At 43.5% G+C, this 26,127-nt stretch overlaps 1 protein-coding gene across 4 annotated transcripts in view; it reads left to right on the forward strand.

Annotated features, from left to right (window-relative positions):
- The window catches only part of PITPNC1 (phosphatidylinositol transfer protein, cytoplasmic 1), a 278,500-nt gene that overhangs the window by 56,490 nt on the left and 195,883 nt on the right, over positions 1–26,127 (forward strand). Inside the window, exon 1 of one of the 4 annotated variants that reach the window (XM_021066040.1) lies at positions 16,759–19,574. The gene's annotated coding sequence lies outside the window, so the exon portion shown is untranslated. 4 annotated transcript variants of the gene reach the window in all.

Consider the following 26,127-nt stretch of genomic DNA (forward strand, 5'->3'; position numbering starts at 1 on the left):
TGGACATTTGGACACTGAGCTATGTGAAAACAAAGTGTGTTTTCTTCCCTTTGCTATGATTTAGGTATTTAAAGGGGCAACTTATGAAGAGAAGAAATTGCCACCTAAGAGTGGGTCAAAGTCCTGTATCCTTCTTCAGACAGAATACCTGAATAGGAAACCTTTTAAAAAAAACATTGTGCTATGTGTTTTTTTTATATGTGATTTTTATATATTATATATATAAAATAAAATTTACATTTTAACCTTTTTTATGTGTACAGTTCAGTGGAATTAAGTACATTCATAATACTGTGCAAAAAAAAAAATAATAATAATACTTTGCAGCCATCACCACTACACATTTCCAGAATTTTTTCATTAACGCTAACTCGCCATGCCCCCTTCTCCCAGCCCCTGGCATCTACCATCCAGCTTTCTGTCCCTGTGAATTTGACTATTTTAGGTATCTAAGTGGAATCCTACTGTGTTTGTCCTTTTGTGTCTGGATTATTTCACAGAGCATAATGCTTCCTAGGTTCGTCCACATGGCAGCATGTGTCAGAATTTCCTTCCTTTACATGGCTGAATAATATTCCATTGCATGTCAGTACCACATTCTGTCTATCCATTCATCTGTTACTCAATCCATAGGAGACTTAAAATTTTTTTTTTTTTTTTTTTGTCTTTTGTCTGTTGTTGTTGCTATTTCTTGGGCCGCTCCCGTGGCATGTGGAGGTTCCCAGGCTAGGGGTTGAATCGGAGCTGTAGCCACCGACCTACGCCAGAGCCACAGCAACGCGGGATCCGAGCCGCGTCTGCAACCTACACCACAGCTCACGGCAACGCCGGATCGTTAACCCACTGAGCAAGGGCAGGGACCGAACCCGCAACCTCATGGTTCCTAGTCGGATTCGTTAACCACTGCGCCACGACGGGAACTCCTTAAAATTTAATTTTTGGTCTCATCATGCACACACACACACACAAATGTAACTTACAAAGAGATGTTCATTAGCTTGACATAATCTTTTTTAAAAATTTTTAATTTATTTTTTTAGCTTTTTAGGGCCACACCCAGTGTATGGAAGTTCCCAGGCTAGGGGTCAAACTGGAGCTGTAGCCACTGGCTTACACCACAGCCACAGCAATGCCAGATCTGAGACTCGTCCGCAACCTACACCACAGCTCGTAGCAACACCAGATCCCTGACCCACTGAACAATGCTGGGGATCAAATCCGTGTCCTCATGGACACTAGTCAGATTTGTTACCACTGAGCCACGATGGAAACTCCCTGACATGATCATTTCACTATGTATATGTATACCAATCATCTCACACACCTTAAGTATATATAATTTTTATTAAAAAAATAGAACAGTATAAAATTTTCATTTTTAGTATGCACCACTTGGCATCTTTCCTCCAAATTTCCTGCTGTCCTTTTACTTAGGGTCATTCTTTGAGCCCTCTGTACTACCAGGTGCTGAGAACACAGGGCGAATGCTCTCTATCTGCATGCAGGGAACTTCTCATCTGGTTGGGGTAGACCCAGCCTGGGGGGCCGCTGCCCAAGCAGAAGGCAGTGGGGAAGGTGGCTGATCACCGCTGGAGAAGGACCACACCCACTGTGGGTGGAGGGGTGGGAGGCCTGAGGAAAGAAGAAATGAAGTTCTCTTACCCGAAAGGCTAGAAATAGATGTGAGCAGAATTAAAGGTCATGTACAGAAGGAGAATCTGTTATAGCTCAATACTCCACCTCTTGGCATGATTTATTGTAAATTATTTTCAAGTTATGCGTGATATGACCAACTTTCCAGCAATATTAGCATATGTTGTGCAGCACTTAAATTTTCAAAACTTGGTCTGTGCATTATATTCCCATTTATACATGCAAAGAATATAATTAACTTGTCTGTAATGGAAGAGTACATTGTAGAATCTGGGTCTTCTAGCATTTAGCCTACTGTTCTTTGTTTTTGGGTTTTTTGTGGGGGTTTTTTGGTGGCCACAGCATACAGTGGATTGATGTGGGATCTCAGTTCCTCAGACCAGGGATTGAACCTGGACTGCAGTGGTGAAAGTGCTGGAACCTAACCACTAGACCATCAGGGAACTCCCAAGCCTACTGTTCCTTTGTCTATATTTCCTAATACCCTGTATACAATAGTCTGTGAATTTTTTTGGCCTCCCCCTGTGTCAGCCATTTCTGGGCATCCGGAAGGTCCAAGAAGGTAGGTCTCCAGGATACTGATTGGCACTATATGTTATTGAGAAGATGGTAGAACTGATGTGCATTTGGAGGGTTGTGAATGAACTGAAGATAATAGGTGGAATCTGACCCATCTACCCTTAACTTGAAAGAGCCAGCTGGTACCCATATTAGCAAAAGGAGTTTCAAAGGCAGCTAGAACATGCCCCTTGCTTTCTAGATATCAGATTCTATATAGTTGAACTTGTCTGTGTTATGTTCTGCATAATGCTCTCCAATCTATAAATTTGTCACCAGTTCGATCCTCATCTTTGTCATGTTTATTTTCTAATCTCTAGCTCCTTATAAAGTCTCTTGGCAGTCTACTGTGAAGAAGACTGCTCTGACTCAGCATGATGTTGGTTTGAGTTCATCCATGTTGTTGAATGTATTATAGTCAGTTCTTTTTTTTCTTTTTCCTTTTTTTTGGCTGAAAGGTATTCAGTTGTGTGGCTATACCCCATTTTGTTTACCCAGTTACCAACTGATGGACACTTAGCTTGTTTCCAATTTGGGGGTCTTAGGAAAGTTCTGCTCTGATTGTCTGTATACAAGTCTTGGTATGGACACATGTTTCTGTTCTTCTTGGGTAGACATGAGGAGTTGAATTTTTGGGTCATATGTTTAACCTTCAAAGAAACTGTCAGGCTATTTTCCAAAGTGGCCTGCTGCATTTTATATTCTGACCAACAATGTGTAAGAGTTTTAGTTTTTTCACATCCATTCCAGTATTTGGTATTATCTGTCCTTTTGATTATAGATACCGTAATGGGTGTGTGGTGGTATCTCACTGTGGTTTTAATTTGCATTTCCTGTAGTCATTTTAAACTGTTTTCTATTATAGAATATGTTCTGTTGTACTGATATGTATCTTCTTATCTGAGCTAAGCTAGGTCTGATCCATCTAGCACAGTGCCATTGGGCCTGGTACATGGTAAATACTTAGGTTTTGTTAAGTGAATGAATGAACAAACCCATATTTAGGATGAGTGGCCAGTTCTCAGTAATTTTTGGTGACAGAAAACACTGATAAGTCAACTTCAGAAATGACATAAAAGGCAAGGCTCTTCCCTGAACTAATTTTCACCAGGGTTTCTAAGAAGCAATAACCTTGACTGAACTAAGACTTTTTTTTTTTTTTTTTTTTTTTTTTTGCTCACTCCTTGGTGGGAGGTAAGGGATAAAAAAATATAGACATAGCAGATGAAGGAGAAAAGAAACTCAGTTTCTCCATGATTAACAGCTTGTGTAATAGCTTGGGAGAGAGAACCATTTGGATTCTTGGTTACTCCATGGTTCCAATTAGCATGGATTCTGCTATACTGGGACCATCTGAGAAAGAAAAACAGAGCTGGAAGAATCAGGTGCCCTTACTTTAGACTATACCACAAAGCTGCAGAGGTCAAAACAGTATGGTACTGACACAGAAATAAACCCACACATTTATGGTAAATTAATGTATGACAAAGGAGACAAGACTATACAACAAAGAAAAGACAGTGTCAAGAAGTGGTGCTAGGAAAACTGGACAGCTACATGTAAAAGAATGTAATTAGAACATTTTCTAGCACCATACACAAACATAAACTCAAAATGGATTGAAATACTTTCTCCATTTCAAAAAGATGTCCAGCAAGCAAAAGCCACTTGAATACCATGGTTTTTTGTTTTTCTCTGTTAACACATGCAGGAGTCTAAAGACAGTTTCTTTCTTTCTTTTTTTTTTTTTTTTAAATCTTATTAGGGATGCACACATGGCATATGGAGGTTCCCAGGCTAGGGGTCAAATCAGAGGTGTAGCTGCTGGCCTACACCACAGCCACAGCAATGCAGTATCCGAGCTGTATCTGTGACCTACACCACAGGCCATGGCAATGCCAGATCCTTAACCCACTGAGCGAGGCCAGGGATTGAACCTGTGCCCTCATGGATGCTAGTCAGATTCGTTTCTGCTGAGCCACAGAAGACATTTCTGTACAGGGCCTTAGAGTAAATATTTTAGGCTTTGTGGGCCAAGAAACAACATCAAGGACATTTTGTGGGTTCTTATATAATCAGAGACTAAAGCAATTTCCACAGATTTTTACTGATGAAATTCAAAACAGGATAATAATAAAAATTGGGCACAGTTTTCTGTAATACAAGTCTATGGATGAGAAGAATGGAATTCGTTTGGGAAGGGTAACATTTTGGTTAATTGGAGTTCAGAGTTAGCATTTCCCATTATCATGATAGAGACAGAGCCTCCTTCTCCAGCAAAGCATCCCTGAGCCACTGTTGTCTTCTGTCCTGAGAATTCACCAGAATGTGCTGGCTGCATTGCCCTCATAGTGGAGACCTCTGCACATGAGGGAGGCAGTTTAAGAACATAAGCTCTGGGGCAAGGCTTCTTGGGTTTGAATTCCAGCAAAGACTCAGTAACTGAGATCTCTGACTACTTACTTAACCGATCTAGGAGCTAAAGTTCCTTCATCTATAAAAGGGGTAATAGGCCCTACTTCACAGGGTTGTTGTAAAGATTATTATTATTGTTATTATTATTTTGCTTTTTAGGGTCACACTCGCGGCATGTGGAGGTTCCCAGGCTATGGGTCGAATCAGAGCTGCCAGCCTACACCCCAGCCACAGCAGTGCAGGATCTGAGCCATGTCTGCGACCTACACCACAGCTCAGGGCAACACCAGATCCTTAACCCACTGAGCAAGGCCAGAGATCGAACCCGAAACCTCATGGTTCCTAGTTGGATTTGTTTCCGCTGTGCCATGATGGGAACTCCAAGATTAAATGTGAAGATTAGAATGACGTATTATGCTGCTGTGTAGCACAGGGAACTATATCTAGTCAGTCACTTGTGATGGAAAATGATGGAGGATAATGTGAGAAAAAGAATGTATGTATATGTGTGACTGCGTCACTTTGCTGTACAGCAGAAATTGACAGATCATTGTAAATCAACTAGAAGAAAAATTTTTTAAAAGGATAGCATATTATAAATATTAATTCTTCTTTTGATTTTTTCCAGCTATTTAAAACGTAAAACCATTCTTAATTCACAGGCAGGGTGACAGGCTGGATTTGGCCTGCAGGATGTAGTTTGTGGACCCCTGCATCGGAGTATAAACTGGAATTATTGCCACTTAACTTTAGAAATAATGATTGCTTTTTTCCTCCTAATTGCCAAGCACCATATGCTCACTGCAGAAAACTTGGAAAACAGAGAAAAGCACAATAAAACAAGTCATTCAGAATCTCTACTATCCAGAAATGCTTCATTGGTGGTGTACTGCTTGTGTATATATATACACATATATTTTTTTAAATAAAAAAAACTCATACTATGCATGCTGCGTTTTTTTCGCTTATTAATATATACTTGTCATTAACATCTTCTACAACTTGAATTTTAATGACAGCATGCCATTCTGTTATATAGAGGCATTACAATTCACTAAAGCAAATTCTCAACATTAAAGTTGTTTTGAATTTTTCACTATTCGACATAACTCAGCTGTCAACTAATACATACATGTTTGTACGCATCTCTGATGAATTCCTAGGGATCAATTACAAGAATTCAATCATTGGGTTAAAGAGTATCTACATATTTGAAATTTTTGGTGTGTCTTGCACACTTGTTCTCTGGAAAAGACGTAGAGTTTATACGCGCCCAGGTGGTGTATAAGAACATTGACATTTACTGTGGTCTTGCATTTTTACTTGGTTATTGGGCTTATAGATTTAAACAGTGAAAACATTTTTGAAAAAATTTGATTAGATTAAAATGTACAATCATGAAACTTGCACTGATGTACCCACCGGAAAGATTACACAAGTGTCAACATTTTGAGGTACTTGCTTGTGTTATTTAAAAAAACAAAAATAGGAATTCCCATTGTAGCTCAGCAGAAATGAACCCGACTAGTATCCATGAGGGTGTGAGTTTGATCCCTGGCCTCGCTCAGTGGGTTAAAGTTTCAGAGTTGTGGTGAGCCATGGGGTATGTCGCAGACACAGCTTGGATCCCGTGTGGCTGTCACTGTGGCATGGACAATAGCTGTATCTCCAGCTCTGATTCGACCTTTAGCCTGGGAACTTCCATATGCTGTGGGTGAGCCCCAAAAAGACCAAAAAACAAAAGTATCATTATCATCCCATTCTATAGATGAGAATGGAATCTCATCTGGTTGATGAGATCAATCAATCTCCAAAAGGTTAAGAAATTGTGGTTTTACTTACTGGTAAAGTGAGAGGTTCTTATTTACAAAAACCTCTTGTGAAAATCATATGGCTAGTTTTTTTTTTTTTTTTTAAGGTCCGCATTGGAAGCATATGGAAGTTCCCAGGTTAGCTAGGGATTGAATCAGAGCTATAGCCACCAGCCTATGCCACAGCCACAGCAATAAGGGATTTGAGCCGTGTTTTAGACCTACACCACAGCTCATGGCAAGCTGGATCCTTAACCCACTGAGCGAGGAATCGAACCCACATGCTCATGGATACTAGTCGGGTTTGTTACCGGGTTCATTACCACTGAGCCACCACGGGAACTTAAAAAAAAAAAATCCAGTCTGAGTTTTTTAACCAGCTATTTTAGTCTGTTTGCATGTATAGTCATTGTTGATATTTTAAATTATTTCTCTTATTTCATGTTTTCTTTTTCCCATACTTTGCTTTCTTTTCTCCTTTCCTGTCTCTTACTGAATTGAAGTTTGTCAATTCCTCCCTTTTTTCCTCTACTGGTTTTGTTACCCTTAAATGTGTATACTTAGAAAGCCGTCTAAAATTAACCCCTACCAGTTTATGTTCTTTTCATTTAGTTTAAATTTCTCCTTGTTTTTGTTTTAATATAGCTGTTAGTAGTCTGCCATTTAACTATAGTATGTGTAGATTTATTCTGATTTATTTTGCTTAGAACTTGCTGTTATTCTCTACATGGAGGATTCATGGCTTTTATAATGCTGGAAAACCCTTAATGATTATCTTTTAAAATATTGCTCCCCTTTATTTCAGCAGTCATGAAAAGGTGACTCTCAGATCTTCTGCCGTGGGAAACAGAGCTGACTCTCCCCAGATGCAGTGTCTCAGGACTTACTCAAAAGCCACGCCTCGCCTGGGCTGTCCCCAGTTGATGGCTGAATAAGACATGGATGCAAGTGCTAACCCGTTCTTGCTGGATGTAGCACTCCTCTAATCCTGACTTTGGCTCAAGGACTCCTTAGCCGCCTGATCAGAACCTTCTTAGAACTGTGTTTCACTCTGAGTCTCGTCTTATCCAACACTCCTTTTCCCTCTCTTTTCATGGGTCACACCTGCATCATGATCCTTGCCCAATCCTTCTTGGCATATGCTTATTGGAGGACCCGACTAACACAATCTCTCTTTTTGCATCAGCTGGATCTTGCACTGAATGCATAGGGATAGTATCCTTGTACTTCCTATTCCAGGAGCTATTCTTTCATGCCCCTTTTACTGCCCTGATGCTCTTTGCTAATTTCCTCAGATCTGGCTTCCATTTTACTTAATTCTCTCTTTATTCGTGTCTAATCTTTTTAATTTCAGTGATTAAAATATCTTTTTAATTTCAGTGATTAAGATATTCATTTTTGGAAGTTATATTTGGCTTATTTTCACCTCTGTTTTTCATATTTTTCCCTCAAGGTTTTATTTCCTACTTTTATTTCTTTCATAGTTTTAAACATAAAACATTTGGTATTGCTTTTTCAAATAATAATTTTATTATCCCAAATTCCTAGAATTCTAACAATCTGTTTGTTGTGTTTGCTGTTTTCTGCTCATGGTATATTGTGGTTTTAAATTTTCTTTTTTTTTTTTTTGTCTTTTTGCTATTTCTTTGGGCTGCTCCCGAGGCATTTGGAGGTTCCCAGGCTAGGGGTCAAATCGGAGCTATAGCCACTCGCCTACGCCAGAGCCACAGCAACGCGGGATCCGAGCCGCGTCTTCAACCTACACCACAGCTCATGGCAACGCCAGATCGTGAACCCACTGAGCAAGGGCAGGGGCCGAACCTGCAACCTCATGGTTCCTAGTCGGATTTGTTAACCACTGCGCCACGATGGGAACTCCGGTTTTAAATTTTCTTATATGTTGGTCTTGGGTGGCGATTGTTTCTTGTGTGTGTGGATCTCATGTGGCTTGATAACAGGGCCCATCCAGAGCAATTTTCATTGCTTCTTCTAGAAACCTCAGGTGGATCACTGACTGAAGGCCAATGTGTCTGCTAATTTATTAGTTCAGAACTTCCTGCATTGCTCTGCTTAAGGCTCAGATCTGGATATCTGTATTTCAGGGGAGAGTGTTTTTTGTTTGTTGGTTTGGTTTTGCTTGTTTTGTTTGTGTTTTTTTTCGTTTGGCGCCTAGGGATACGCAAAATCATCCCCTTGGACTTCTCTTCTAGGGTTGAGTTTTCCCCCGTAGTCTTCACTGAGGAAGCCACCCTTTGAGGATCCTGTCTCTCCTCGAAGGTTTTAGTTCCAACTCTGCCTCGTGGCAGCTCACAGCTTCACTCCCTTTGTCCACTTGGGTTTTAAAATGCGAGTCTGTAAGTTACCAAAGCACATGCTTTCCCTCAGTTTTTCCCTTTCTTTTTTTCATGTTTTACCTAGCATTCTTAAGTAATTGTAGTGGGAGGCATTTGTTCACCTCGTCTTAATCTGCTGCCATATTGCTACACCAGAAATCCCATTTGCCGTATTTGGTTCTGTGCTGCAAGGCTTCTAGAGTACCAGTTTCCAGGCAGTATCATTAGTAAAACTCATATAGTCACCCATTGTTGGAAAAGCCAAGCGCTCCAGATCCTGTTGAGACTGTAGATATATGGCATGTCCTAAGGGGTTTGTAAAGAAAGCCACCTTTATTTTCCAACCCATTGGTTGTCTCCCTGGTAAATCCAGGAAGTGCCATCAGAGTTTGCAGATGGAACTGATGCCTAGAAAACAATGACACCGCGTCATCGTCATCATCATCATCATCATCTCTCTTACTGCGCATGCCTAGGACCAGAACTCTTCCCATCTTCCTCCCTTCTTTCCCCCAGCTTTCCCATCATCCTTCTCAATTTGTCCTTTGTCAACAGGGCATTAAAGAGAGGCTGAAATGATGTATGGGTATCATCCACTGTGCTCTGCTGAAAAGATAAACTTAAATGAAGTGATTTATTACCTGTGGCAGGTATTCTGCCCTCAGAATTGTCTGTCAAACTGAGCACTCATTGATTTTCCATACCTTCTCCGTGAGCCTCTGGATTGCCATTGTTCATTAGAGGTGGATAAACAGTTGAAGGTGCCAGGGTGTTCTCCCAGCCAGGGCACCCTGCTGCAGGAGTTAGCCATTATTTGTCTTCTAGGTCTCGGAACGCTTGCATTCTCTTACTTTAAACTGTGTGTACGAGAAGAGTAAATTCCAGCATTATCATCAATCACTCAAGTTAGAAGTAAAACACCTTCTATATTCGCATTTTGAAAATGCTTCTAGAATCTTCCTAGGGAGTCAAATGGATAATAGTTCCCCATAGAAGAGCACAGGGTAATATACAGTTATCAGGGCAGTGCCTGACTCATCCTGGTCTGTGTTAGAAAAAAAAAATACTCCACATCCTGTGGGAAATAATGAAATAGGGAGTCTTCTTTCACTTAAGGGGACCATACACATATCATAAAGGACACGTCTTTTCTGTTTTTCTTCAAACCCATCCCATTGTATTGGAGAGTGACAAGCAAAATCTTTCTAGCAACTACAGGGCCGTCCTTGGGAGTCAGCATTCATGTCATGGAGCCTCGGTAGCGTCCAGGTAGGGAAGAGGTGGTTTTAAAAATCTTAGAATTTGGGGGAGTTCCCATCATGGCTCAGTGGTTAACGAATCCGACCTAAGAACCATAAGGTTTCGGGTTCAATCCCTGGCCTTGCTCAGTGGGTTAAGGATCCAGCGTTGCTGTGAGCTGTGGTGTAGGTCACAGACGCAGCTCGGATCCCGAGTTGCTGTGGCTCTGGCATAGGCCGGCGGCTACAGCTCTGATTCGATCCCTGGCCTGGGAACCTCCATATGCCACGGGAGCAGCCCTAGAAAGAGGCAAAAAGACAGAAAAACCAAAAAACAAAAAAACCCTTAGAATTTTGGGAGTTCTCATCATGGCTCAGCGGGTTAAGAACCCGGCTAGTATCCATGAGGATGCAAGTTTGATCCCTGGTCTTGCTAAGTGGATTAAGGATCCGGCATCACAGAGCTATGGTGTAGGTTGCAGACACGGTTCAGATCTGGTGTTGCTGTGGCTGTGACTGTGGTATAGGCTGGCAGCTGCAGCTCCCATTTGACCCCTAGCCTGGGAACTTTCATATGCCGTGGGTGCAGCCCTCAAAGGAAAAAGAAAATCTTAGAATTTTGAACCTTAGACCATTTCACCCAGTGTTCTAACTATGGAGGAGGAATCTGAAGCTGAAAAGTGTACCTTGGTCATCATCACAGAACTAGTCAGTTACGCAGCCAGCATTCAACCTCGTCCTTGAACTTCCTGCCCTGCACTGCTCCCCGAGGAGCCGCTCTTGCACTTCTCGCCTGGACAGCATTCCGTTTGCTTTCACAACATCCCGCTTGAACTTAAAGATAACTGTGCTGTTGGTGGCTCCCATCGTTAAGTTCATGTGTTTGGTCCTTTGACAAGGAAGAGACCTCTGTTGATTTATGAGTTGGGAGGATGGAACACAGCTTTTTCCTTTTTTTCTGTTGCATGCTTCGGTGTAATGATCTGGACAAGAACACCACATAGCAGGCCACTTTCTAAAAACACATTGTGCTGGAAAAAAGATTGCTTTTACGCAGTTGGGGTGGACCCAGGGAAATTATTTACATGATGTAATGGTGTTTTCTAAATGGCATATTTCAGGGGAAAAAATTCATTGGATCACTAAATAATTACAGGCAGTACATAGGTTGTATTTATATATACACACATAGATATAGTCATATACTGAGCATATTTAGCATTTGTATTTTTTAAAATCATCAGTTCCCCTGGTGGCTCAGTGCTAACGAACCCAACTAGTATCCATGAGGACGAGGGTTCGATCCCTGGCCTCACTCAGTGGTTTAAGGATCTGGCGTTGCCATTAGCTGCGGTGTAGGTCATAGACGTGGCTCAGATCTGGCATAGGCTGGCAGCTCCCATTTGACCCCTAGCCTGGGAACTTCCATATGCCATGGTTGTGGCCCTAAAAAGACAAATAAACTAAAATCATTAACACCCTGTAGTAATTTGGACTTATAAATGCCTTTGCATAGCAAGTATCAGTTTATGATAGCTAAAGAGAAATGAATGCTGATACTATTTCTCTCTTATACCTCTGATTGGCAGGTAAGGCGAATTGCAAGCTTGATTTTGAGTTATTATTTTTTTTTCCCAACACTTAGTTACAGTACTGATTAATCACTTTCTTAATTGAATTTGACAATTTCCGTAATATGCATTTGTAGCAATATTGATCCAGCTTTCCCTGAGTCCATACTAACAGTTCTTGCAAGTTTTTTGTTTGTTTGTGTTTTGTTTTTGTCTTTTTAGGGCTGCACCCGTGGCATATGGACGTTCCCAGGCTAGGGGTCTATTCCAGGCTCTATGCCACATGCACAGCAACGCCAGATCCAAGCCGTGTCTGCGACCCACACCACAGCTCATGGCAACACCGGATCCTTAACCCACTGAGCAAGGCCAGGAATTGAACCCAAAACCTCATGGTTCCTAATCGGATCCGTTTTCTGCTGCGCTACGACAGGAATGCAGTTCTTACAAGTTAGGCAGGATGTTGCCTTCATGCTGTAATGATTTTGTACTTCATATGATGCTTTGGTCATTGGAGGAAGCAAATTCCGCTTCCAGAAGTCCTTAGAGTTAAGAAACATCACTGATACCAGAAACTACCTGGATGTATACTTGATGGTAAAAGTTAAAAGATATTTTATGTGTTCAGATAAGCAGAGAAAAAAAAATGTATAGACTCGCATTGTATTCATTTTCTTCCCCGTGTTCCCTAGTGGCCTGATTATTCATCTGGCTGAGATGTAAGATCTTTTGAGCATCTAACATAATAGTTATTCATAAAGGCATTTAGGCTGATGGCTTTCTGAGAACATCCTGCTGTTCAGGATGGACTTCATCTATATTTCAATGAATTTCTAAACAGGGGAAACAGAACATTTTCCCTTTGATTAATTTATTGGTTTTTTGAGTCCTTAAGGACCCATATGCTGGTGGACTCCAAAAGAAAGGCACTAAAGGAAGAATGGTAAATTGGAATTGGAACCATGAACTGGCCCCATAAAAATCTTTGACTGCTCTCCTCAATTCAACATCTGAAATAGAATGGACCAGGCAAAGATTTATGGAAGCTAATTTTAAAAGGTAATTTCAGATTGCACCATAGAAGCCCATTGTTATGAGTTGTATAAAGTTCTCAGGTTGTTTCAGACCACTCTTTGGCTTTTAACCTACGTTGCCCCACAATCATGTACTTTAGCTAAGATACAACTAGTTAGGTCATAGAGACATGCTTTGCATTTCTGGATATTCACTGGAAATGTGCCCTCTGGAACTGTGATTTTAGGATTTTATGTTATTGGATGTGGTCCTCAGAAGCCATGCCTTCGTGGGGACAGGGGAGGAGACCCTGGGAAGCCCCCAAAGGTGCCCAGGGCAGTGAGAAGAGGGAAGGTAGAGTTATGTAAAGGAGAGGGTTTCCTACTGATATTTTATAGGGGAAACAGCCTTGAAAAACACCAAGGGTACCTTAGAAAACTATACATAGAACTACCATATGACCCAGCAACCCCACTCTTGGGCATATATCTGGACAAAACTTTCCTTAAAATAGACACGTGCACCCACATATTCATTGCAACACTATTCACAATAGCCAAGACATGGAAACAACCCAAATGTCCATCGACAGACAATTGGATTGGGAAGATGTGGCATATATACACAATGGAATACTACTCAGCCATAAAAAAGAACAAAAAATGCCATGTGCAGCAACATGATGGAACTAGAGGCTCTCATAGTGAGCGAAGTAAGTCAGAAAGAGAAAGACAAATACCATATGATATCACTTATATCTGGAATCTAATATGCAGCACAAATGAACTTTTCCACAGAAAAGAAAATCATGGACTTTGAGAATAGACTTGTGGTTGCCAAGGGGGAGGGGGAGGGAGTGGGATGGATTGGGAGCTTGGGGTTAATAGATGCAGACTATTGTCTTTGGAATGGATTAGCAGTGAGATCCTGCTGTGTAGCACTGGGAACTATGTCTAGTCACTTATGATGGAGCATGATAATGTGAGAAAAAAGAATGTATACATGTATGTGTAACTGGGTCACCATGCTGTATAGTAGAAAAAAAAATGTATTGGGGAAATAAAAAAAATAAAAATAAAAAAACACTAAGGGAGTTCCGTTGTGGCTCAGCGGGTTAAGAACCTGACATAGTATCTGTGAGGATGTAGGTTCGATCCCTGGCCTCACTCAGTGGGTTAAGGATCCAGCGTTGCCATGAGCTGTGGTGTAGGTTGCAGACGCGGCTTGGATCTGGCATGGCTGTGGCTCTAGCACAGGCCGGTGGCTGTAGCTCCAATTAGACCCTTAGCCTGGGAACCTCCATATGCCGCGGGTGTGGCCCTAAAGAGGACAAAAGACCAAAAAAAAAAAAAAGCACAAGGAAAAGAAAAACACTAAGGAAAGATCGTCTGTGCCATGCATGATTCCAGCACCAGTGTGAAATCCCATTTTAAGTACCTCGTTGAAAAAGACTTGATGGCTGACATAACTCTTTTTAGCCTCGCAAGTAATCTGTGAGTTTGGATTTGCCAGTGTTGAGTTTTCCCCAGCGTGGGTGGGCGGGTGCCTGGGAACTAGCTAAATCAGCCTTTTGTTGTAGGATCTTTTCAGGAGGTGGGTCCGTCCCCCCAGGTGTGGTGGGGCACCTTCTTCTGAGGTCCTTCTCTAATCTGAATAAGGAGGAAGTGGGACCTGAGTTTTGTTCTCTGGTGGGTGGGGTGTTGGTGGGCTTGGGTCTCAGTCTTCCCTGCCTAGCTGTCCTCCGGGGAGCGCTGGAGCCCTTGAACCAGAAAGTCTCTTCCCAGGATCTAACACAAACTCCCCACACTTCAAGGAAGCCTAACTCTCAATGTCTTGGGTCAGGTCTGTGAGAAGTCAGGGGATGCCCATGGAGACGCTGTAGTGGCCTAGGGATGGAGGTGGCGAGAGTGGCAGGGCAGCAGGGGAAGGCTGGGTTTCAGCTGGATTCTTGGGGAGCTCTCCCCTTGCTCAAGGGTCAGCCTTTTGTTTCCCTCTGCCATGTCTGCCATTGATGGGTTGTGGGCCTCCCTCAGGGCAGGTATAACCTTCCAGGTGAAGAAGCTCTCATGGGCAGAATGGGGGCTGGATGGGATCCATGAGCAATCAGCACTTACAGAAACCCATACCTGGTGAACAGATGCAGGCAGGGCACAGTGGCGTCACCCAGCAAAGAGAATAGCCATGCATCGGCCCTTTTCTTACTCACACTCTTTAGCACAATTCACCACCCCTCCAGGTGTCCATCTTTGAGCATCCCTTTGCCCTCCAAATCCCATGTCCTCAGCCCACTCCCTTGAAAAACCCCACTCCCGGGCTCAGGAAAAAGGAATTAGCTTCCCGTGCCTCTGGCATCTGCAGCTTGAGCTGAACTCCACTGGGGATTGGCTGCCTCCGGGAGGGCTGGTGGTCCCTGGTGTTGGTGGGGAGGTGGGTAGCCTGGGAGATAAGGAAGCCTTTAGCGTTGATCCGTCTTTCAACTGCTTGCTTATAGCATCAAATAGGCAAATAGGTCTCAGCAGTGAATATTAATTTTCTGCTCTGCACACAATCCAGCAGCCAATCTAGTTTTATAAGAAAAAAAAAGTATATTCCTCCTCGCCTTGACCCTACATTTTGCAAAGTAAGAACCTGGCCTTATTGTGCTAAGGTCTGCTCCATTCCTTCTTGAGTCTGCTTTTGTTCCCATTTTTGCTGAAAAGGACTCTGAGGTGTCCAGATTTTTTTTTTTCCTGACCTCAGATTTCTTTCCAGATAGAAGACTGGGGGAGGGAGGTGTGGACTGGTGAGCGAGGTTTCAGTTGTACCTGTTTCATATTTACTCTGACCCAGAGTGACTGGGCTCTTAATGGGTGATGTTGTCACTGAGGCCTTTGAAGTGGCTGTGGTCGGTGATTGAATGGCTGTTGGAAAATTCTGAATTGGGGAACCAGGTTTTGTTTTCGTGCTACCCCAACCTGTCCCTGTAGGCATGTAATGAGGTTTGCTTTGCCCGTGCCCCAACCAGATTTGTTTTGCAAGTTCCTATTACTCATGGGACGTGCTAAGCTCTATCTCTGCATCAAAGCCACCTGCCAGCCACACCCAGGTGTGCGATACATTTGGATCTTGTGTCAAAATAGCTGCATGACCTCTGAGAATAGAACTGCCAAAGTCAGCTTGATGTTCTAGAAAGCTCTCCCTGGAACATAATGCTATCCATTAGAAATGAGTCACTAAATCCAGCCCATATTCAAGGGGAGGGGAATTAAACTGTACCCAATAGTGGGAGGAGTATGAAAAAAAGGTTGTTTAGGGGTGCAAAACCCACCACAGTAATTAATAAATGCTTTTGGAGAGATGCTTCGAGGCTATGCAAGTATCTTGGTTTCTCGTTTTAAACCTTGCAGCATCGACCAGTGGATCTTGCCTGTAGCCGTAATTACTGTCTTTCTCTCTCCGGTAGTGATCTTCTGTCTCTTTCATTCCTCTAACATTTACGACTTGGAATTCTTCCGTGAGGAGGTTTTGTCCCTTTTCTTCCATTTATTTATTTATCCAATTCTTTGTTTACATCAGTATGGACTCAGTGGATATTTATTCTCTAGGTGAGAGATGTTATTTATATATATAATATGTATATATATATATATATATGTATTTATTTATTTATTTTTGTCTTTTTAGGGCTGCACCCCCAGCATATGGAGGTTTCCAGGCAAGGGGTCCAGTTGGAGCTGTAGCCACCAGCCTACACCACAGCCACAGTAACGTGGGATCCAAGCCATGTCTGCAACCCACACCACAGCTCATGGCAACGCCGGATTCTTGCCCCACTGAGCAAGGCCAGGGATCAAACCCGCATCCTCATGGATGCTAGTCAGGTTCACTAACCCCTGAGCCAAGATGGAAACTCCAAGAGATGTTTTTTTAAGAGGGGAGAACAGCCTTGGAGTTCCCATTATGGCACAGTGGAAATGAATCTGACTAGTATCCATGAGGTTTCAGGTTCAATCCCTGGCCTCGCTCAGTGGGTTAAGGATCTGGCATTGCCCTGAGCTGTGCTGTAGGTGGCAGACGTGGCTTGGATCCTATGTTGCTGTGGCTGTGCTGTGGGCCAAGCTACAGCTCCAATTTGACCCCTAGCCTGGGAACCTCCATATGCTGCGGGTGCAACCCTAAAAAGCAAAAATAAATAAATAAATAAATAATAAAAAATAAAAGGGGAGAACAGCCTCTTTAAGACACGTGGAGGGAGGTGGTGAGAAAGAGGGCACGGTGGAGGGAGCAAAGCTGCTGAGGAGGCTGGTGAGAATGACGTCCAGTGAGGAGGGGTTGTTGGCAAAAACAAGGGACACCCTGTTCTCAAAAACAGGGACAAAGAAAAGCTTGGGAGGGTTGATTTTGACTCCAGGAGGGAGTTCCCACTAATTAGCTTTGTCTTCTCCGTCAGGATGTTTTCTTGTGACGACAGCAGGGAACTGACTTTTGAAATTTCAATTTCCTTGGCCGACATTCCTGGCCTCTAAGAGGAGGCTTTTTTGAACCACAGCACTACTGACATTTGGACTGGCTCATTTGCTGTGGTGAGGGGCTGTCCTGTGCATCTTAGGGGCATTTAGACGTGTCCCGGACCTCCATCCACTAGATGCCAATAGCATCCTCCCCTTCTTCCCCTGTGTAACCCCCAGAATGTTTCCTGTGCCACCCAGTTGGAGGCAGTGGCACCGAATGTCCCCGGAGAACAAAATTGCCCTTGGCTGAGAACCACAGATCTCAAATAACATTCAGTATTCTGGCCATCCACAGAATTCCTGACACTACTGGGGGTTTTTTTTGGCTGTGTCCGAGGCAAATGGAAGTTCCCAGGCAAAGGATGGAACTCGTGCCATGGCAGCAAGCCAAGCTGCTGCAGTGTCAACACCAGGTCCTTAACCTGCTGAGCCACAGGTGAACTCCCTGAGCACTCCTTTTGAAAGACTAAGATGATGGCATTCACTTGAGTTCCTACACAGATCTTAGCTGCCTGGCCTGAACATCAGCCTGGCCTTGGTTGATAAGCGTTGGGATGTGGGGGGTCGGGGGTCGGGTGTGTTGGGAACAGTTGATGGGCTGACAGTTCTTAGCTCACAAGCCGATGAATCACGAGGAGATGGAGTTCTGGTTCTCAGAGGGGTTTTGTTCTGGCACGTGTTGCTGTAACCACCTTGCCCTGCCTTGTAGTGGTGGGTTGTTTTCTTTCTGTGTGGTTTCTCTGTGGGTTTGAGAAGCAAGTTCATTGTGATGTCAGCCAGGGACAAGACGCCCTCCTCACAGGTGAGCTTCTGAAAGCTCGTTAGTTCTGAACCCAACGTGACACTCACCTGGCTGGGGTCCCCGTTACCTGCTGGTAAAGTTGTTTCCTCCGCGAGCCGAGGATGTCTGGGACTCTTACACCTTTACAGCTCTCGTTTTATTATCTAAAGACACTTGCCTTTTGACTTTTTTTTTTTTTAACCTTCAGTTAGTTTTTAACAAGACACTGCATTTCAAACATAGCAAACACGACAGAGATTACGGAACAAGGCCAAGGCCGAGGCTGGAGTGACCTTGCACGACCGTTGTTGCCATCTGTTGGTGGCTGGCAGAACTGATGCACTTTGAAGCTTTATTTATTGCACAGAAAGTCGAAAACTGAAAGCAGAGGACCTGCCTTGCCCCCAGGGAGCTCAGGATGGGCAGCATAGAGGAAGAATGGAAGGAGAGGAATCTCTTGTGATCGAACATGATGGAAGATAATATGAGAAAAACAATGTGTGTGTGTGTATGTATGTATATATATACGACTGGGTCACTTTGCTGTACAGCAGAAATTGACACAACACTGTAAATCAACTACACTTCATAAAAAAGGCGGAGGTAATGTGGATTTGCTTCATGCATCGGCACGAGTCATCACTGGGTACCAGGAATCCATAGTTAATATAATTTTAGAGGGGTTTTTTAAGGTACGGTCTGGCATGCCCCTGGAAATCTAAAATCCATTTATGAGTCAGTTTGTCATTTCAGAAAGACTCCCAGTGCATTGGGCTTTGGGAAATTAACAGAACAACAGGAGATCTCAGCTAAAAACCAGTCTCTTCCATAGAATTAGCATGCAGCTGATATTTGTGAAATTTGATTAGTTAGGGACACTTCTCATTCTAATCAAGGAAACTGAGACTCGATCAGTAAAATAGCCATTGTATTTTATCGTCTTTCAAAGTGCTTTCAGATAACTGTACATCTGTTTCTGCACCAATCTATTTCAGCCATTTTTCTTTCATCCCCTTTTTCTGATACCAAACTGAGATTCCTAGAGATTAAGTTTCCTGAGTGCACATATCTAGTGGATAATGAGAGCCAGAATTAGTCCAAGCAGCAGGGTTCGCAACTCTCATTGCACAGAAGAATCACCTGGGAAACTTAAAAAATAAAATAAAATCCCATTGGTGGGTCTCACTGCCATATATACTGATTTAATTAAGCAGGGCAAGGACTAGGTCATGGGTTTCCCTTTTAGAACTGCAGCGATTCTAGAGCTCCCATTGCGGCTCAGCAGGTTAGGAACCCAACAAAATGTCTGTGAGGATGCAGGTTCGATCCCTCACCTCGCTCAGTGGGTTAAGGATCTGGTGTTGCCAAGAATTGTGGTGTAGGTCTCAGACGCGGCTCAGATCCTGCATTGCTGTGGCTGTGGTATAGGCTGGCAGTTGCACCTCCTCTTTGACCCCTGGCCTAGAACTTTCATATGCCTTGGGTGTGGCCATAAAAAGGAAAAGAAAAAAAGGAGAAAAAAAAAAAAAAAAAAAAAAAGAACTACAGTCAACACATTCAACTGTGTTTCCTGGATTGAACTTCTTCAATTCAGAGTATGGTCTACGGAGCAGCCGCAAAGCATCCTCTGGAAGTTTGTTGGACGTGCAGAATCTCTGGCCTCATCCCAGATGCTCTGAATCAGAACCTGCCTTGTAACAAGATTCCCAGGTAATTCCTGTGCTGGGTGAAGTTTGGAAACAATAGGTATTGCCTCTGAGGCAGTTTCCTGAGCTGCTCGTTGGTATCTCCACTGGGGACTCTGGGTTTTATTTTTACCATTCAGACAACATTCAAGGACTGGGGGCCTCCATCTAGGGCCCTGGCTTCCCTTTGCCCTGCGGCTTCCACCTGTGTCCTAAACTGAGAACCCGTGTGCTCCCCTCCTCCCCCCTAAAATTCTTGCTCAGCACCCCCAGGTAGAGTATGTTTTCACCGCCCTCAATTTTTGAATGTGTTGTAGCGACGTCAGCAAACCAAGACCCCAGTCTGGGTGCTCCAGGCTCTTCCTGTTAATAGCGATGCCCCAGCCCACCCTCGTTAGCCCTTGTGTTCAGCCCCTAAGACTCTCTCTACCTCTAGCTTAGACACTGCTTGGATTGTAGAGGAAGGAGGCAGCACCTTTTCTTTCCCCCTAAAGAGAAAGTACTCAGCCAATGTTTTTTTTGAATACTGGAATGAAATGAAGGCTGTGTGGGCATCTGGGAAATTCTGACATTACAAACAGGCTTCGCCCATCCCAGCTGGACTTGGCTTTCGGTGGAGGGGCCTCTAACCCAGCAAATCCATCCATTGTCTTTCAAAAAGGGATCCTTCTGAGTTCCTGTCTTCAAATCCGCTGCTGAGTGATCTTTTCTAAATCCATAGTTGCATTGTGGGTAGTGAGTGCCTGAAAGAGACACAGAAATCCCTGTTCAGCCTCTTTTTTGGGAAACTGAGCGCCTGGCTTCTTTTCCAGCCCGTCCTTCGCCATTTTTAACCACAAGCCCCCTTTGATGTGGGGCCATCCTGAGCGGGGCAAACTCCCCTCCCCCATCTCCTGTCCCTTTTCCAACCTTCCTCCCTGAAGGAACAAAACAACAACAGACCAAAGTGGGAAAAAAAACAGGGGAGGTTTGTGAAATCCCTTGAAAGGGTGTTCCTGAAAGAGGATTCAAAAGTGCGTGGAGGGGGTCTGTGTCTCGCTTTTTCTGAAAGTGTTGGGAGGTCTCTGTGCGTCAGATCTGCAGAGACTGGAGTGATTATTTGGGCTCAGAAGCCATTCATTAGTGGCCACGGGTAAGAAGACCTTGCCAGTTGCTTGTCATGTCTCTGAATTCAGAGGTTTTGAAAAGACCCCAAATGGGCTTTGTGGCTTTCTTCAGTCTGGTTAGTTTTTTTGTTTTTTTTTTTTCCCCTTCCTCCTCCGGCTGCTCTGTTCTTTGCCCCGTGTTTCTCCTCTGTTGCCCACAGCAACCCCAGCAGCTGGTACCGGAGTTGGGGGAGACGGAGGCCAGGTTACCTCGGAGCCCAGAAATCATTACTGAGCAATTCGCCGGAGCCACACAAAGGAACAGTTTTCTCTGAAAATCCCCTGATTCAAACCACCCAAGGTCACGGCTCCCCAACCTTGCCTTTCCAGAGAGGCCTGCTCCTTCTGGTCCCTGAGAAACCCAGGGCCCCACCTCTGGACGGAGGCATCTGTTTACCAACAGCGCTTTGTAAACTTGTAACACATTTCCTTCCTGTCACGGGGAGGGGGGGGCGCCCTCCCTGCCACCCACCCTGATTCCGAAGGCTCTTATGTAGTGAAGGGTGTTAACGGAATCTAAAGTCACCCTCCCTGTGCAGGAGACAGACTGGGGGGAGGGGTAGCCCACAGCCACCTGTGTAGACTCGGCAGCCAGGCTGTAAGGTTTTTCTCTTTTGCTCTTTCCCACAAGAAAGCGCTTTGTCAAGAGGAAGCGCCAATATCGTCATGGAAATAAATGATCAGGCGGTCGCAGCCAGATGAATTGAGCTGTCCTGTCTTTGGGGGGACTTCTTCCATGATGTATCTAAATCTCCGTGTCCAGAGGAGCCCAGCAAGGCTTGATCTGGTGACTCTCTTGCACCTCACTTGGTAAACTTCCTCTCTGTTGGAAAACCAAGACACTCTCTCCAACCCAGAGGATGAGCAGGTAGAAAAGGATCCCAGCCAAGAGGGAGATTTTTGTAAAGGAGAGGAAAAATAAATTTGGAAACATGAAATTGTGTTCCTCATTTACATTCTGCTTTCTGATGCCTGAGTCTCCCAGTTCCTTGCAATTCCAAGGACTGGCGGGCCCTTTGGATATTTGTCAGTGATGAGGGAAGCCCGGGTTGGGTAAAGGCATTTTCTCCTGCAATGTTCATTTCTATTTCCATGGTTTGCCTCGGTCCTTTTCTTTAATTAATGCGGTTTATGCTCACTGATGAATAATTCAGAGTCATACAAGCAACAGATGTCAGAGGATTCAAAATGACTTTCTCTGAATTATTTATTATTTCCCAAAAAGTAACAGGTTTGTTGAACAAGTAATTGGCAACACAGATGTAGATCAAGGTTTGTCAGCGGGAAACAAGGCCTACTATTGCTTTCCCTTTTAGGCGTGTTAGTAGCTGGGCCAGCACCGTGCAGGGGGAGTTTGCCTGATCCCACTGCTGGGGGAGTCGGTTACTCATCCCAGGTCCTGGGTGGAGAGCTGGACTTGGTTTGGTTTTTCTGTTTGCCGAAACGTGACTAAGAGTTCATTCCAAAATATAATGAATGAAGGCAACCTTGCAAATACATATTAGACATAACGACAATGCAAATCCTCAGAAAGAGGGCACATCTTTGTTTGCACAGATTTGCTGACCCTAGAGATGTGGGGGGGGACAAACCCAGATGGTTATGTAAAGATTTGTGTACGAAAGTGTTCTCCGTGGGGCGTTGTTTATAACAGAATTTTTAAAAGGAAAGAAATGCAAATAACCAACAATGAAAAATTACTTGAATGAATGTCGATAAATCCAAGCAATAGAATAGCATACAGTCATTTGAATTAAATGTATGTATTTTTTGGAGTTCCCTGGTGGCCCAGAGGGCTAAGGATCAGGCATCATCACTGCTGTGGCTCATGTCACTGCTGTGATGTAGGTTAGATCGCTGGCCTAGGAACATCTACATGCAGTGGGTGTGGCCTAAATAAATCAATAAATTTTTGATATAGAAAAATATTCAGTATATTAGATAGAAGATGATACTAAGTGAGAGAGGCTCTAAACCAGTGTGGTTTCATTTCTGTAGAAAAATATGTATATGTGTTTTTTGGGGGGAGACACAGAGAAACGCTGAAAAGGAACTTCCGCCAAATGTTAATTATTATTTAGGTGCAGTAGGGTCCAGGTGACTTTGCTGCTTCTCATATTTTCTCATCCTTTCGACTATAAATACACACGCATTAGTTACAGTCAAAGGCCAAGCATTGAGACCTAAGGAATTTCTCCCTCGTTTAGCAGGTTGAGGTGAGGGTACAGATAGGCAGCGGGCTGGGTTCCATTCAGATATCCATGGACCTGTTTCCTTCCCTCCTGTGGCTTCTCGCTCCCCAGGGCCTTGTCCTCTTGTACACGGTCACGGCTGGGTGCCCTCACAGAGAGGAAGAGGGGGCGTGGAAGAGACTCTGGTTCCAAAGTGGCACACATCCCTTGCCAGAGACACAGTCACGTGACCATACCCAGCTGCCAACTATAAAGCTTGATGGGAGCAAAATCCTGATAGGCATTAATGTGACCAGCCGTGATGCTATGCTACAGAGGAAGGAGAAAATGACTTTTGCTGGAAAGCTTTCAGCCTCTGCCAAATGTCTTACCTGTATAGTAAAAAATAATGTAAAATTTTCTACAGGGATGGAGTTTGGGATTAGATGTCCTCAAGAGCACTTCCTTTAGGAATTAATCATACAGAGGAAGCACACAATTTGGATGCTACCTTCAAGGGATTTACAGTTCAATAAAGTAACCGGATCAATAGCAATTCAAAATCGTATATGCAAAGGGCCAAAGGAGTAGCCAGATAAATGCAGAGAAGAAGATCGGCTAGGATCATGGAATAAGGCTTAGGAGAATTGAAAAGTTTGCAATTCTGCTTCATCAAGCTACAAGGATTACTTGGATCTCTGGAAGGAGAAAGACTGTGTTTTGCGACATTTTTCGCCATAGAGGAATGGAATCAGAATTTCTTACTGACCTAACAGTAAGGCTGGAACTGATCTTCAGGACGCTGTTATTTATTGTAATTCTTTGTTAAATCTGTAGTGATCTTTAGCATAAAATATTTTAGAAGGGCTACAATTTAAGCAAAACTCTTGACAATGAATTGATCAGTTATTTTTAAAAGAAATGTTAAAAAACATGGTTTTATAGTTTTAAAATATGGGAGTTCCCGTCGTGGCACAGTGGTTAACAAATCCGACTAGGAACCATGAGGTTGTGGGTTCAATCCCTAGCCTTGCTCAGTGGGTTAAGGATCCAGCGTTGCCGTGAGCTCTGGTGTAGGTTGCAGACGCGGCTCGGATCTGGTGTTGCTGTGGCTCTGGCGTAGGCCAGCGGCTGTGGCTCCGATTCGACCCCTAGCCTGGGAACCTCCATATGCACAGCCCAAGAAATGGCAAAAAGACCAAAAAAAAAAAAAAAAAGTTTTAAAATATGGTTATGTGGAGGAGAGTATTTCTAGACCTGTTTGGAAGGCAAACCAGAAGTATACTATAGATAAAGGGCTCCCCTTCCTTTGGATAGAAAATTTTCTATCTCTGATATATTTTTAATAATCATATGAAACATTACCTCCTTCACAGTAGAATCAGATTTTGCATATCTTTTGCCTAGCATTAGGTTTTTCAACTCTGCAGCGCTTAGGCTAGTAAAACCGAAAAATGTTTTGGTTCTATATAGAAAACTTCTGAAAGTCGAATGGTGGATTTTAGTCTCTTTTTCCCCCCTTCTTTAAGTATTTACAGTGTTGTGTTAGTTTCAGGTGTACAGCAAAATGATTGTTATACACACACACACACATATATGTTATATATTGAATATAATTCCCTCTCCTGTATGGTAAGTCCCTGTTGTTAGTCTCTTCTTTAATCCACCCCAAATATGGTCCCTTAAGACATGCTGGAAATCCAAATTCTCATAATTGGCTGTTTCCCTGATAGTCCATGAGGTGCAATAAATTTTATTTATTTATTTATTTGTCTTTTTAAGGCTGCACCTGCTGCATTTGGAAGTTCCCAGGCTAGGGGTCAAATTGGAGCTGTAGCCACTGGCCTACGTCACAGCCACAGCAATGTCAGATGCGAGCCATGTCTGCAACCTACACCACAGCTCACGGCCACACCGGATCCTTAACTCACTGAGTGAGGCCAGGGATCGAACCTGTATCCTCATGGATGCTAGTCAGATTTGTTTCCACTGAGGCAGGGCGGGAACTCCGAGATGCAATAAAATGTTTGAAGGAGGACAGTAAGAATCTTTTGGTGCTTTGGGTTTCTTTGCTTTGTTTGTTTTTTGTTTGTTGTTGTTGTTTCAGGAAATTCAGGTTGCAGAAGCCCCATAAGGTAAGGATTGTTGCAAATGAGGCCTAGATTTGAAAATTCCTGCTTTGCAGATTGTGCTTCTTCTAGTAGTAAAGATTTCTATGGCTGGAAAGAACTTTAAAAATTGGGTGATCCAGTTGCCTCCTGTTGCAGAGAGGGAACTGAGATGCAGACCGGTCAGGTCAGTTGCTGAGGTCACATAGTTCATTTGTAGCAGAATTCAGACCCGTGGCTTTGACTTTCAATCTTCAAGTCACTGTGTCCCACACCACACCACACCATGCTTCTCTTTCTGTGGTGCCTCTGGGGATGCCAGCTTGCTCTCCACCAGTGACGGCAACCTCAGATAGAAACTCTAGGGAGGAGAGGCCAGTACTTTCACAGCTCCCGACCCATGGGAGTGATGGGTTGGTGTTGGGATGAAGTGGAAGTGAGGGTGCCATCTTTATACTCCAGCTCTTCCTGTCCTTTTCCGGATGCTTTGTCTATAGAGCATCTGCAGAGATGTTCTTGATTCATATTAATAATAAACACATTGGGGGCAGAAATTGGACTTGCAGCCGGTTTTGTAAGAAGTTTCTTTGCCAATACATACCTCCAGATAAAGAATTTCAGGATTTTCTGTCGTGGCTCAGTGGAAACAAGTCTCACTAGGATCCATGAGGATCCAGGTTTGATCCCTGGCCTTGCTCAGTGGGGTTAAGGATCCTTTGTTGCTGTGAGCTGTGGTGTAGGTGAGCAGCTGTCGCTCTGATTCGACCCTTAGCCCAGGGAACTTCCCTATGCTGTGGGTGTGGCCCTAAAAAGAAAAAAAAAAAAAGGAATTTCAAAGTTTCCCTTTTTTAAAAACCATTATTTAAGAGCCCCGAGAGTTGAAATCTCAAAGTAACAACAAAAATAAAATACTTTCTTTTGGTTTTAAAGTGATCAAAGACCTGCAAAGTTGTACCTTTTTTTGTTCCTTTTTAGGGCCACATCTGTGGCATATGGAAGTTCCCAGGCCGCGGGTTGAATCGAGCTGCAGCTGCCAGCCTGCAGTCACAGCAATGCCAGATCTGAGCCTTTGAGTTGGATCCCCAGCCCATTGAGTGAGGCCAGGGATCGAACCTGTGTCCTCATGGATCCCAGTTGGGTTTGTTAACCCTGAG

Source organism: Sus scrofa, chromosome 12, assembly GCF_000003025.6.
Source record: "Sus scrofa isolate TJ Tabasco breed Duroc chromosome 12, Sscrofa11.1, whole genome shotgun sequence".
Classification (NCBI taxonomy): Eukaryota; Metazoa; Chordata; class Mammalia; order Artiodactyla; family Suidae; genus Sus; species Sus scrofa.